At 36.9% G+C, this 15,893-nt stretch overlaps 1 long non-coding RNA gene across 1 annotated transcript; it reads left to right on the top strand.

Moving 5' to 3' along the window:
• The first annotated feature begins 5,688 nt into the window (after positions 1 to 5,688).
• Positions 5,689 to 6,649, top strand: LOC122080369. Its single transcript, XR_006140688.1, has 2 exons — positions 5,689 to 6,201; positions 6,459 to 6,649. It is a non-coding gene; the product is annotated as an uncharacterized LOC122080369 (long non-coding RNA).
• Positions 6,650 to 15,893: the final 9,244 nt, after the last annotated feature.

Genomic DNA, 15,893 nt, shown 5'->3' on the forward strand with positions numbered 1-15,893 from the left:
GAAAGATATGATAGAACTGAGTGAAACCCACCAAAGTGGTACATTCAGTTCGATTGTATCTTCCCCAACAGTAAAGATGATACTTTCCCAAAGGTTATGTCATCAAGGTTTGAGGATAATCATCCACATTTCAGAAAAGGGACATTGAATTTAGAGTTCTTTTACCCAAAGGTGATTGAATTCCAAAGTTAGTGTTGTTTTCACAATTAAAAGAAGAATATAAGAGCATCAGCTAATTCCTGTCCCAAAGGATAGGGATACATTTTTAGTTGTAACTCTTATTTAAAATATATTGATGGTATTACATACTTTTATATTATGATTTTTATGATTTTCATGATTTTTAATCAAATCAGGTTTTAAGTAACAATCAAAATCCTCATGTATAAGAAAAATTCAATCGATTCTTGTCCCATGTGGTCTGTTCTGATACCACTTGTTAGAACTCCCTATAGGTTTGAGTTTGAAACCCTATTGAGGAAACCACACAGGAAAAACAAGAACACGAATCTAATAAAATTATGGAGGATCGATTTGTACCTTTCACCTAGTATGCTGAAGATGATTGATGTTGGTCACTCCCACTTTCGCTCTCTTGGCTTGGCTATGGATCTTCTACAGCCCCTTAAACCTCCTTGGTTCTTCTCACTTTAGTGGTAAAGTGGGGAAGAGTGAATAATGGTTGTAGGGACCCAAAACCTAGTATTTATAATACTGTCCTGCACTCAAAACCCTAAACCACAATGGGTTGAGCCAGCATATCCCTAAGCTTGAGAGTGGACCGAATCGGTTCATGCAATTTGACTCTCACCTATTTAATCAACCCGAATAATTAATTTAGCCCATAAATCCAACAGAGGGACCCCTCAATATGTCATTTCTTTTATTGTTTTAATTTTATTGATTTATTTATTTATTATTATTATTAATTGAAAAATAAATTTTCTTTTCTTCTCTTGCATCAACCAAACACCTAGGAACTAATTTTTTTCCTTTTTCATTTCATTTCTATTCTTTTCTAGATTCTTTTTTCTTTTCTTTTCTTGGCTATCAAACACAGCCTTGGAGAAAAAGGTTGAACACACGTTCATGTGCCTTACTGAAGTGGTCGTTGTGTCTATCTCTTTCTTTCCTTTTTGAAAATAACCTCATGCCCCTCTTGCATAATGCCCCATTGCCTACTACGTTTTTGAAATCTGAATGTGGGGAACTCATGGGAGAATAAATTTTATTTTATTTATTCGTTTATTTATTTAATTTTTTTTTATGGTTCTGTTCCACCTTGCGACTGCTCTAGCTTCTCTCCCTGGCCGATGTTGCTTCCTTCATTCTTGGCCACCTCTCTTTCTCCCCTCTTGTATTCTCTCTAGCCTTATCCCTACCCTTTTCTCATGCTCCCCTTTCCTCTTGCTTTTCCTGCTATGGCAGAGGAAGCCCCCCTTAATTGTAAAAACGCAACCCTAAAATGATGCAGAAGATAATGGAAAAACAAGAACAAACAATGCACATGGATTTACGAGGTTTGGCAAGATTGCCTACATCCTTGATGAGATGAGATCCCGCTTCACTACCAATGGAGAATAGGGTTACAACGCTCAACCTCATACCTCTTAGTATTGCTTGTATTACAGAGAAAGAAACCCCTCGCACAAATATATAGCGAAAAATCGAAAAGTACAAAACTGCCCTCAAATAAAAAAGGGAAATTGTCCAGTACCACCCCTAAAATTGAAAATAACTTGGAGTGACCCCCCAAAAATGAAAATAATGTCTAGTAGATCCCTCACTTTCTCAAAATTATATCTAAAAAACCCATTCCGTTAGGTTTAAGGCGTTAAGTGATGATGTCATCAGTCATTTTTTTGCTAAATGGCCAATCTACCCTTATGGGTATGTTAATTTACTATAATGACCTTCGATTACAATCTGCTCCGACTACCACTATTATACTCCGACTACCTTTGCTCCATATACCTGTGAAGAAGAAAGGAAGAGGAAGAGGAAGAGGAAGAAGAAAGCAGTTCACGACTATTTATTGTCTATCTTTTCTTAATTTCCTGGAATCTTGATACCCTTTATAATTTATCCTTTACTTTAGATGTAAAACCCTTTCTTCCCCCGATAACTATCGATCTCAGCCCTAATTTTCTTTTTTGTCTGAGTGCTTTCTCATTGTCGGTTATGTATCTCTGCGATTGGGGGTATAGGAATGCCAAACTCCTTATGTTTTTTCTCGAGGCTCTAAGTCTTCTTCCTGATTATCTTATATCTCTTGTGAAGCCCTAAAGACATGACAAGCACTTCATTGATCTCCTATCACCCTCCGACATTAGGTTTTGAAATCCCACCGCTTGATTTTACTCTGGGTGACGACTTTGTCCCTTCATGGACATTATTTTGCATAGTATCTATTTTATGGTTCCATCTCCGATCATCTCTAGCAAAGCCCTAAAGACACAACAATAGGCAATTAATTTCAAATAGATGATGGTATCTATTATTTGCGCTTCACTAATACAACTCTCACTCTTGGATGATAGGGTTTCAAAACCACACGGCCTAAGTTCGCTCTGTGTCACACCTTTGTCCCTTCTGAGAAATCATTGATAGCAGCCAATGAGATAAATTTCTTTCTATATTTTTAATGGGTTAATTTAATGCGAAGAATAAAGAGCGGTACAACTGTACAAGTTCCTATTTTAGTGTTTCTGATATTGTTGTATTACCTGTGATGATGGGTTTGGAATACCTCTTTTCTATGCTGCCATTTGAATGTAGACAGGAAAATTGCTGAAAGAGAACTGATAGATATAAGCGGAAATTTGCGTGAATTGACTGCTTTCTTTTTCCTCTTCACAGTAACTCTCTCATTCACACTTTTTAATGGACATGTTACCTAGAGTTGTAGCAGGCACTGTAGAGATTCATTTGCGGCTTATGGGGATTCAACAGTGATGAATTGAGGTAAGTAACTTCAATAATTTTCTTCCTTTCCAAAGGAGAAAGATGGGGTTTTTCTCTGTGGGGTTGCGGATGAAATTTGGTGCGGAGCTACCCACCGCAGTTTCTGCCTGCTACTGTTATCGTTATAATCGCCCAGCTAGGGTCGCAGTTGACGGTGATAATAGGTATACGTTTGGAAGGGAAAAATGAGCTCTTTTTAGAGTTTTAAGTATAAGGGTAAAAATGTCATTTCTCATTTTTAGTTAACGGTGTTACAAATTAAGAGTGCAGTGGATATTATTTTCATTTTTAGGGGTCACTCCAAGTTATTTTCAATTTTAGGGGTGGCACTAGATAATTTCCCAATAAAAAATTTGAGCAGCGGGCTGCGCCCCCCCACACCCCGACTATGCAGGGGGGGCTCCTGTCCCCTTTGCAAGCGGGACTGCTGTCCTACCTATCGAGACGCTTGCACCAGTGCTCCTTGGATTAAACTATGACAGAATACAAGACATCGTACACCAACATTAACCACTTGCAGTTGGTTCTGATCAATAGTCCAAATGCGGAAACCTGGCCCTTCACCCTAGATTAGTGTGCAGATAAGCCATTTCTAAATCCCTTCCCCGAGCTTGGAACATTAAGCATGACATTCAAGTCTCCTCCATGGATGAACGTCTTTTTTTGTTTCAATTTGGCCATGAAATGGAGTTGAAGAATGTTCCTGATCAAGGACTGTGGTTAGTCTCTGATAACCTTATTCAGCTTAATCGATGGATCGTGGGTGTCGACGTCTTCGATTTGGAATTTTCTTTTGCAGATTTCTAGTTTTAGTTTCATGGAACCCCCCTGAGCTCTTTGATCGAGATGTTGCCCTCCGTTTTGGCACAAGGTTCCCCTCATAAATCCATGGTGGCCTCGGGTGTGCTTCAAGGCATATTTGTTAATTTCCTGCGAACCAGGGCATAAATGGACATTAAAACTCCCTTCAAAGCTGGTTTTCCCCTCAAGCGACTCCCTATGGTAGTATGGTCTCTCATTCATCTTATGAGAATTAGTAATTTATGCAGATCAATCGAAGAACTATATCAATTTCTAGAGTCGAATATGGGACTATGAGCCTATCCACACAATCTCCAATTCTCCCTAACTATCTGGGCAACCCACATATGTGTTTTAGTAAAAAAATGTTGCATACAATGTACATCTTTTTACTAGTCCAATTCAATTTTATAGTTTGCTACATTCGCTTTAAATTGTAATGATTGTATTTAGGAAAGATTTTAATTTAATTACATGATAATTGTTGGTGATTAAAAAAAAATTTGTTGTTAATTTCATTCTACTATAGACCCGTATTTTATTCTCTTGGCAAAAAATGGTAGCTATACGATGAGATCTTTTGAAAAATAAAAAATAAAAAAATAATCACACTGAAACTTTTAATGAAATTTTAGAGGGTTTGAATTTCCCTTCATCCATGTTCAAGGAAGAGTACCATCATCTACTTTTCTTTAGGATTCGAATTCTGAGTCATGTTCTCCTACTTCCCCCACCCCGCCACCCCAAAAAAAAAAAAAAAAATTTGACACATTTTCTTTGTAAAAGAAAAAAACTTGGTTAGACCGATTTCAAGGCTGATCCTGTTTCGTGCATAAAATTACCAAATTGACATTTTGTATGCCCCTGCCCTTGGCATCCTCTTGGGACGCCAACCTTGCCTGGCCATCCTCTTGGTTTGCCATCCTAGTGGCATATGGACCCTCATTAGGGAATGACCCCAAAAGAAAATTAATTATAGGACTAATTTTTCTCATGCTAATAGGAAGGATTCAAGATGGTGGTAGGTAATGGTGAAACAGGGTTGGGTTGGGCTGGGTTTTTTAAGACCCTAACCCAACCCTAGGTCCTCAAAATTCAACCCACACCTAACTCAATCCTGTAAGGTTCATGTTTAGGCCCAATCTTGCTGTGTTCATACCAACCCAACCCGGCCTTAATTAACCCTCTCAGGGCCAGGTTGGGTTGACCTTGGCTTCTGCAATGGTTGGATTGACTTTAATTGATTTATTTTTGCCATTAATATCTTATACATTAAAAAATTATAAAAAAATGAAATACTAGTAGGAGCCCTAAATTCTAATATAAAAATTTAGGATTAAATTCCAAGCCGAGCTGAGGCCTCAACCCCAGCCCGACCCAACCTTGGGTCAAGGTTAGGGTTTTTCAACCCTAACCCACCCTCAAGGTAAAAAAAAAGTTGGCACAAGCCCTATTCTGGCTTGTGGCTAGTCAGTGTGAGTTCGGATTGCCAGAGCTATACTTTCACCCCTATTAGTAGGGTATCTGGGAACAACATAAGATTATAAATCACTTATTGTAGGAGGATCATGCATATATGGCCATTGATGAAAGTACTTTTCTTGCACCCATGAAAAATAGAAATCCCCTTTAGTGTTGATGCTTGGGGAAACAGTTTTCTATCTAGGAGCATAGATTAACACTCCAATGTTTTTTTGAGTCTATCTTCTCCTCCAACAACACAGGGGTAGATATGACATTTTCATTAAATATTTTTTCTTCCTAATTATTTTTAAAGAATAGATTCCTTAAAATACTAGTGGGCCCTATATTAACACTTGGACTAATACGAAAACTAGTAGTAGCATGGGCTGGGAATTCCGCCAGTCATAAGTGGTGGGGCGGTGATTTAGTGTCGAATAGTTTAGTGGGTATACCACTATACATTCTCTGGTCTCTGGAGGCTGCAGGGATTAAGGGAATCTGAGGGTCGGAGTTGGAGTGACTCGTAAGCCCACTCTTGCAACCAGACACCAATGAGCGATGAATGGTCTCCAACTCCAATTCCACTTCACAAGCCCCTTGTTTTTACCGTTTGGATTTAGGTTTCGGTATACTCATTCCCGAGTTATATCATTCCTTCTCACTGTCACGTCACCGTCATTAATTATAATCCCTTACCACTTCTACTTTCTCTCCTCTATAAATAAGGTTCGACCTTTTAAATATTTTATTAATATTAATTCTTTCTTGCTCTGTTTCTTCTCTGCGAGACTGCGATTAGTGAGAGGGTTTGGTCGAAGCTGGTGGTGTTGATTTGAGGGAGAAAGATATAAAGAGGAAAGGAAAGATGTTGGAGTTGGTCATGTTGGGATGTGCCGGTTTCGTTGTATTCGCCCACGGTCTCAATTTCTTCTTCCAAGCTATCTTAAAGCTTAAGAACTTTAGATCTCTCAGGTACCTACCTACCTACTTCAATTTTCAATGTCCACTTCCTCCTTTTTTTTTCTTTCTTCTTTCTTCTTTCTTCTTTCTTCTTTCACTCATTCAATTTTCAATTTATGCTTAAGGTTAAAATTTAATTTAATTTAATTAATTGATTTCCACTTAGGTCTGGGATGATCTGTTCTTTAGTTTCAGTAAAAATCAAACAGAAGATTGATAGATAGATGATGATTCTGATGTCAGTGTTTGCTTGTTTCGTTTCGTTGCAGTTTCTTGGGATTTGCTGCATAGTCAAAATTGTAGAGATACTCATGATGATGACGACGGCTTAAAATTGAGAGATGTGTTTTACCAAAAACAAAGAATTGAGAGATGTGATTACCTTTTTTTTTTTTTCTTAGTTTGAAACTTGTTGATGGAAAACTGAAGTGTGGGTAATAGAAAGGCCACTGTGATATCATACTTCTTTTTTTTTTTTTTTTTTTTTTTTGATAGCTAAAAGAATTCTTTATGATTTTACTTTCTGTCAGTTGATGTGGTTTAATCAACGAACGGTTGATTGGTTGGTGTTGGGTAACTTGGGTCCTTGAGTCCTTGAGGGGGAGTTTTCAAGTTCCAACAACTTCAATTTGTGTGGTTAAGGAAGGAAGGCCCTTAGATCCAGAATTCATATGATTAAACCATCCCACCCTTCTACCAAAAAAAACGAACAGAAAAACCCAACCCCTGCCCACCCACCCCACCACCCCACCCCCACCTAAAATAATAAATAAAAAAGAAAGAAGGATCCAATTTTGGGTTCTCAGCATATCAAACGGATACTTAACAGTTACCCTTTCACCAATAACTTAAAGTTGCCTCGTTGGAAAATCTTTACATCTTCTATATAGAGAACTAAGGATCAAGTATTACTACCATAAAGCAATAAAAACTGTTACCCTTTTCTTGTGGAGTTTATCAAAATTATTGTCTTGTGAGATGGGAATTGAAAGACTGCTCAATTATGCTATTTTATATACCACTCAATTGTCTTTCAATACAAAAAATGTTTTAAACATGTGATTCACAAGTGTACAGGGTAAGGCTGTTTATACTTATTCCAAAACCCAACAGCAACGGGAGCCTCATGTACTAGGTTGTTCTTTTATTTATGGATAATTTACAATGCCGCCCCTTAGAGAATGTCAGTATTATAAGAACACCCCCTCTCTTTTACCAAATTAGACTCAGACTCTCTACTGTCAGTCAGTGTTAAGTGATGCTATGAAATGACACTTTAGCCCTTATGAGTAAAACACCATTATCTTATTATACCAAAAATACCCCTTTATTCACCCTTATCTCATTTATCACTTTCTCTCATTTGTTCCTTCTCTCCCTACCAGCGACCTGTGATTCCAACGAGGAGAATGTGTCTTTATGTAGAATCACCGCTCTATACGGCCTTCATACCAAGAGAAATGAGGCAACTTACATGGAAATTACCGGGAAGGGTATCCACCTCCGGCAACGTCGGTAGATTTCGATATCAGCTGCATAATTTCGAGATTATGCTTCCGGCACGCAATTGTGGTCTCTGCAAGACCAACATAAATAATCTGATTGCTATTGTTGAAGGATTGAATTTGAAGGAGACGGATTGGAGATACAGTGAAGAAGAATTTGTTGGTGTTGTCATCTCGAGTAATTCTAGAACAGAGGATGGGATGGGAATTTTGGAGTTCGTGGAGGGCGTTCTGGAGAAGTGAGGCTCCAAGATCATCTGTGGAACATCTTTACTCCTAAAATGATGCCCCCCAATATTGAGCTCTTGTGAAATCATGGTGTATCAGAACCCAAAATTTCGTACCTAATGTTACGTCGACCTCAAGTGTTTACTCAGGATAGTGAACGGTTTGAGGAGGAGCTTCTGTTGTCTGCGCGCACTCTGTCTTTTTTGCTACTTTTGCTTGCTCAAAAATAGCCTAAGACCCAAAATGGATCAGATAGAGCACAGGTACATCCACATTAGAGGGCTAAAGCTTCATGTCATCAAGATCCGCCAAGATAGGAACTGGTTGGAATTCAATGCATTTCATTTCATTTTTCTTTATCCAAACCCACCCAAAAAAAATTATTTTGGGTTGGGGGAGGATTCAATTTGTTGAACCAAGGAACTCTTGGTTCCTACCCTCTACTGAGCTATGCTGACCTGTTGACTGATTAGTGAAACTTACAGGGCCATCAATGGTGTTCTTGCATGGGTTCCCAGAGATCTATTATTCATGGCGGCACCAGATGATCGTCGTTGCCAATGCAGGATTCAAGGTACTAGCACCCAATTTCAGAGGCTATGGCCTCTCCTAGCAGCCCAATGAACCATAAAGGACCAAAGTCAGCAAGAGGACCACTGATGTTGGATAGGTGATGGTTCTAGCCTGGCCACTACTGCGGTGGCCGTGGAGAGAGCCGGTATGGCCCTTCCTACAAATTTGTCGGAGCTTCAAAGAGAGAAGCCTTATGGCCATGGCTAGTTCTTCTACAAGGGTTTGAACATTCCACATACCTATGGTCATTGGAGGGGGTTCGCAACCACCGTCTCCAGAAAGGAGAGTGAGTTAGGATTGTTTCTTGGGACTAAAACTAACGAGGGCAATTTCGGTACTCCTTTATTTTTAAGGGCAATGTATTTAGGAAAAAGTAAAAATGTTGATGTCAGCATTCTTGGTATATTCTGTAACACTGACTGACGGTAAAGGGTCTGAGTATAATTTGGTGAAAGAAAGGGGATGTTCTTATAATACTGTCATTCTCCAGGGGGTGGTGTTGTAAATTACCTTTTATTTATTTACTTATAGGGAGAGGGATAGTGATGCTAGCAGGATACCCAGGTATCAAGAATGCTAGCGAGATTTTAACCGTAGGATTTGAGAGAACCATTAGATTAAGAGAAAAGGTCCAAAGCTTCAATCCACAACTGTTACTCCTTATCTCTCCCCTTATTCTATCTCCAATGTTCTCCCCTCTGTAATTTTTCTATCTCTACCCTTGGTCTAACGATTCAAGCCATTCCGGAACGCTGCCACGCCGGCATTCTCCCCATGCAATGATTCAAGAAACACCAGAAGTAGCGTTCATAGGGTTTCGGATGTCTTTAGAATCACCCGATGCTCCCCTTTGCAATTGTTCTATGATGATCTAACGGTTCAAGCCACGCCGGAAACCGATGCTTTAAGTCCATTAAATCGACTGAGAAAGTTTCCTTCCCCTTCCTTAGGTAACCATCACCCCCATTCACCCTCCCTTCCCTTTGCTCTCACGGTCATTCTACTGTTCCCCAAACCCTCCACCCCCAATAGCCCGCCCTCTCTCTCTTAATCTAGTGTTAATAGGGCTAATCGATTCTTCCAATAAGCTTACCAACAAGACTAGATCTTGCCAAAACTGATCATAGATTTATTTTTTTCTTAATAAAAGGGATTTCAGCCCCATTGCAAGATCCCAGTTTTTACTTTGTTTTGGTTCTCTGTTTTGGACATCAAATGCGACTCTCTTCGAAACCCTCACTATCTTGTTGTGGGTGTGGTCCGCCCGTAGACCCTTTTCCTAGTCTTAGGGAGGGATTCAGATAGAACCGACGGGAGTGGGAGTCGAAGATGGAGAAGAAGACAGAGAAGAAGAGGAAGCGGAAGTGGTGGGCAACTTAGGTAGGACAACAGATATAAACGAATGAGATCGATTATGTTTCATCTAATGGTCCATAATCGCTAGCATACCTAATACCTGGGTATCCTGCTAGCATTCTTGTCCTTTTCCGTCATAGCTGGAAATTGTATGGGCCCAAATTATGCGAATAAAATCCTCGGTGAGAGAGTATCCAATGGTTGGGGCGTATGCCGGGCCCTCCCAACTATTGGATGCTCGCTGTTCCTCACCGTAGTGGATCCGAACTCCTCAAACGCTGTCAATTGATTAGTTTGATCTGATTTTAAATGGGGTTGAATCAGTTCTAGTGTGAGAATGGGTGAATCCAAAACCAAAGCATAATTTAGTTTTTGTCAGTTTTCACTTCGATTCGGTTTGGAACAGTTTATTCTAATTGTTTTGATATAGATAGTTTTTTATTTTTTATTTTTTATTTTTCTAATGATTTTCCAATTGGTATAGATATTGATTTGGGGATGATTTCCACTGGGTTTTGTTTTCACTAGTCCCACAATACCCCTGTTTCGAAATCAAATTAATAAGACTTCAGTTTGATTCAATTTAAATTGTTTTGTTCGCTTCAGCCTGGTTTCACTGGTTTAGACTAGGGTTTGACACCCCCTAGCACAAAGCCTCGGTGAGCATGATTCATAATGATGTGGTGCTAATGTGTGATGCATGCCCATTTTAAGACATTAGTCTTACATTTTTTTAGGGTTTATTTGGTAGTTGCAAGAGCAACTTGGCTTTGAAGTTGACAAAATATTATTACTTGGATGCCACTCCAATACAGTTCTCCTCTACTACACACTTAGGGCCCGTTTGATAACATTTCAAGAAATGCGTTTCTTCCGTTTCTGTGTCTTGAAACGGCAAAAACAAAACAAAAAGCGTTTGATAAAACTATTTCGTTTCACTTGTTTTCAGAAATAGAAATAGAAATTTCTACTTCACCGTTTCTAGAAACAACTCATGGCCATTCTTTCGCTAGTTACTGTCGACTTCCAGAAACATGATTTATCAAACACCTTCAATTCTATTTATGTTTCTAGATACGAAAATTTATGTTTCTGCTGTTTCTGTTTCTGTTTCAAGAAACGGCAGAAACGTTATCAAACAGGCCCGTAGATTATAATGTGTAAAAAGATGATGTGTTAATCTGATGTTGTTGAATATTTAAATAATTCTTTAGCCATCTCAAAGTAAGGATGTCTAAAGTAAATTGAAATCATTTATCAGAACTATTTAAACTAGAATCAATAAATTTTAATGAATGATTGATTCTAATTTAAGAAAGGAAACCATTTATTAAATGGTTCAGCTTTAGTTTTAAATCGATAAAACAGTAATCATATATAATAATCACCCCTCCGTTCACAAATTTTCGTGTTTGACATGTCTATTGGACTTCATTATTTAATGTGTGTATGAATTGTTTTTTGGCCGCATCTTATGTACACATTCAATCTATGTATGGCACAGTAAAAGGGGATAATGTTAGACCCAATAAAAAAAAATGAAAATAAATAAATAAAGGGTAAATGGCACTTAGGGTACCCAACTTTTGAAATTTTATCTCATAGGCCTTGGGGTACCTCAGTTTTCATAAACATGATATTTGAGGCACCTCATGTTTCAATAATGTTCATTTGAGTTTTCTTATTTTATTGAAATTCTAATTTTACCCTTGGAATTTTCTCGAATTATGGAAGTGAATGGAGAAAGAAAGCAGGGGAGGGGTTGTTGCAAGTTTGCAAAGGGTGGGGAGACAATGTGTTTTGGATCGAATCGAAGAAGGGTGGGGGCAACAGTGTATTGGGATGGAGTGATATTGTTGCAGAGGGGGTAAAAATATATTCAATTAAGGAGCGATTATCATATATTCAATTAAATTTGCATCATATGTAAAAATATATGCATCATCTTATGATAGCATCCATCTCATGACATTTAGCATCATATTTAACATCCCATGTAAACATTAATACCACATAAAAATTTATAATATAATTTGAGTGACAGTAATTATGGAAAAATGATAATATCAAAACATCACATCCAATGGTAAAACATATCATTTTAAAGCGAAACTACTTCCGTTGCCATCTTTGATATGACATTAATCTCTATCTTATCAGTTATCTCCATTGCTCATATCCAACAAAATAAATAAAATCTTTAAATCTCAAATACATACAAAGTTAAAACAACCTTAAAAAATATTAACTCATTATGTGAGTTTTTCAAGGGGAATACATAAATTTACATTGGGATAGAAAAGAGAGAGAGATATTTAAAGAGAGGTAAAACATGCAATAATAAACGAATCGTATATCAACTATGTCATTTCATCCCAACAAATCATTTATTGGATTAAATAATTTCCATAATCACTAGCACAAATATACATGAAATAATTAATTAATATGCATTATCACATAAACAAAGTAATAAAGAGGGTGTTAAATTTTAACCACCCTTGACCACTACCAATTGTTTAACAATTAGAAAATAAATTAATTATCTGGATCAAATATTTTGACCCAATACATTGGTAGGAGAAAACTATGATACTCATAGGACATTCCTAGAGATAAAAAATTAGCATACACAAAAGTGCATTAAAGTTCAGCCTTCACAATTTGATCTATGAATAATACACATTAAATAATGTAACCCCATCATGCAAATGGGATGTTCTGATACCATTGTTATTGGCATAATAGGGTCTAGAAATAAATAAGAAATTATTTTCCAATCATATTAGAAAACAGGATCAACCATTTACTAAGATAGAGATTTGAATTAATTAAATTCTATCTCATAGGGTGGGAGAATCATTATCTCAAGTGTCATAAGTGTAACACCTCCTTGGGATGGTAGCCCTTCTCCAATACTGTGGCTAAGACATGTAATAATTTTCAATAGGTTCAGCATTTTTTTACTTAAACTGATTTATTGTTTTCTTATAGAAAGAAAATGAAATGCCGAAAGCCGATACTGTAATCAGTTTAGTGCTCTCTCATCTTAGAGTAAAAAAAAAAAAAAAAAAAAAAAGAGAGAGGTAACACGTTTTATAACTATCATTCCACCCCACCCCACCCTAAAAAAAAAAAAAAACAAAACAAAGATAATGAACACCTCAAATGAGGTCAAGATACAGGGACAAAATCATTCAATCTCTCAACCACATAACAGTTTCGACCATCGATCAGTTATATACCATCTGATATAATTATATTAATAGTTTATATTATTATATACATAATATATATATATTTTTTTTTTTTCAATAATTAATAAATATCTCTTTTATAATGAAATCACTGTACGTACAATCTTCGGCCACCAGTATTGAGAAGAGGTATGATCTCAATGAAAAATCCACTACAATTACTGATCAGATTATATCAATAATTATCAGTCAAAAATATATACCAACAAGTACAATATGAGTGGATATAATTTTTATTCCTCCCAGAGCTGTGGTAGTCAAATATCGATTTAATCTCTCCACTCAACAATATCACATAATAAATCTCTAAGCATGGAAATAAAACTGTCATGGCCTAGATTTATCGAAATGTCGCACAGAGAATCTGAACTTCCGATTGGGTATCTTAAAATGTTTCAAATTTTTTTAAAAAATTAAATATTAATATGTATTAATAATTTTGTAAATATTTTGCAAAATGTGAACCGGATCCAAAATTTCATCCAATCATATCCTGATACTCTCTTTTGATATTCTCCAAATAAATGGGAGTGAATCCCGTGTTGAGCATCTCTTTCGCCCACAACCAAAACATTATGAATTCAGTGTATTTATATATAGTCCGAAGGACATCAACTAGTAATACACCAAAACTCATAATACTTACCTGCAACAATAAGGATCTTTCAGGTCTAGAGATCAATCAAAGACTACCAAAAAAAATCTTGTTCTTCAACAACTGACAGTATTCCATTCAAAATTCCTATTTGATCAAATTCAATGTATACACAATATATACACTCATATTTGTGTCCCTGAATCAACATTCATGAATGCACACAATATGATAACCATATGAACAGAATGCCCAGTTCTACCCCTAGTCATAAAAAAATTTAAGGTGAAAACCTATGGACAACCACAGCCCGTCAATGTCATGCAATCATAATTATAAATATATAATTTATTTATAGATTTGATGGACACATTTTCAACAGCTACAACATCTTTCCAAAGTTAGGAAAGACCACTCGAGGCACCATGGGGTTCAACAGTAACACAGCCCTGAAAGTTTCCTTTTCTTTGAAGCTTCTCAATACTTGTCTTGCGGCTCTTTGTCTCCACAAGGTATTCAATATCTGGATGATCCAATTTGAGGGGATGATGGAAAGGAACCAAAGTCGAGGGTCTCCTCCACCCTTGACAGTTCCATTCTAGAAGCTTCATTGTTTCCCGTGGAGCTGATGCTCGCCAGCCTCCATGAGGGAGTGCCCTAGAAAAGTGCCCGGTGCTTCATTGCCAACTTTCTTCATTTTAGTATCCTCAATCGATTGAACTTCCTCGTTAGTCATTCTCGGCCTCTTGGGGTTTGGAAACGATGTCCTTGGTGGATCGGGGTGAGAATGATGGTGAGATACACTAAAAGAACAGGACAATTAAAATGGAGAATAAAAAACTGATTAGTCCTTTTTTATTCTTCAATTTTTTATTTTGTAGATATTTTTATTCTTCAATCATTCATCAAATAGATATGATAAGTCCTATTTTTTTTTTTTTTTGGTAAATTAATATAGCTGCTACTGGTTGCTGGTAGCAGAGACAAAAATTGATTCTTTACTTTCTTACATCCAAACGGTCCATAATATTTTTCCTCCCGTCCCACTCCCACCTCATGGACAGTTTGAAAAGAAAGAAAGAAAGAATAGAAAAAATAGATGCACATAGATTAGATTTTTAGGGGGCTAAACAAGTACATCTTATTTTAAATTTCAGTGTTAAATTTAGAATCTCTTACCCGTCTTGGGATGCCAAACTTGTCTAGACCTTTGTTAGTTAATTCGCGTTTAAAACGCGTTTAAAATGTCGTCCTATTTTTTTGCCGTTTTAAACACCGTTTGTCGAATTTTTCACAGAAAATCGGTAAAAAATGGGAACGGGGCTATTTGAAGTTCTAAACGCGTATCCATTTTTTTGATAGTAAAAAAACGGGTATTAAAAATGGATACGCGTTTAAAACGCGTTTAAAACTTCAAATGAATATTATTTATATTTGTTTTGATTATTATCTAGGTATTTAGAGAATTATTATGCCAATTTATGCCTATATATTATCGTTTTTTTTTTTGACACCGTATTATTTAAATATAAATGTTTAAAACACATATTGTTCGTTTTTTTTTCCGACCGTATTTTTGATCGTCCCGTTCACGTTTTGATCCGTTTAAAATATGCCCGTACCGAACAATGTTTTTTTGCCGTTCCCGTTTTAACTAACAGAGGTCTAGACATCCTCTTGGTTTGCCATCCTAATGGCCTATGACCCTCATTAGGGAATGACCCCAAAAGAAAATTAATTGTAGGACTAAGCTTTCCCACACCTACGGGAAGGACTCGGGATGGTCTTAATAGGGTATTGAGAACACAGGATTATGGACCGTGTATTGTAGGAAGATCATACATATATATATAACCATTGATGAAAGTATTTTTCCTACACCCATGGTGCACAATTTTTGCCTTAATAATGGGAGAGGATTCCCAAAAGGCAACATGACTTCTACATCCAAACATAGCTTGGGAGGGGCAAAATGACTGCCTCACCCCATGAAAAAGAGAAATTCCTCCCATGTTGAAGCTTCCACTTTTGGGTTTCCCTTTACAAAATTATCCACCAAAAGTTTTAATTGACAAAAATACTCAAAATTTACCCACTCAAAGTTTAAGTTAAGAAAAATACCCAAAATTGAATTTGGATTTACAAAACTACCCACTCAAATTTTCATTTATACAGAAAGACATGATTATA

Source organism: Macadamia integrifolia, chromosome 5, assembly GCF_013358625.1.
Source record: "Macadamia integrifolia cultivar HAES 741 chromosome 5, SCU_Mint_v3, whole genome shotgun sequence".
NCBI classification, from domain to species: Eukaryota; Viridiplantae; Streptophyta; class Magnoliopsida; order Proteales; family Proteaceae; genus Macadamia; species Macadamia integrifolia.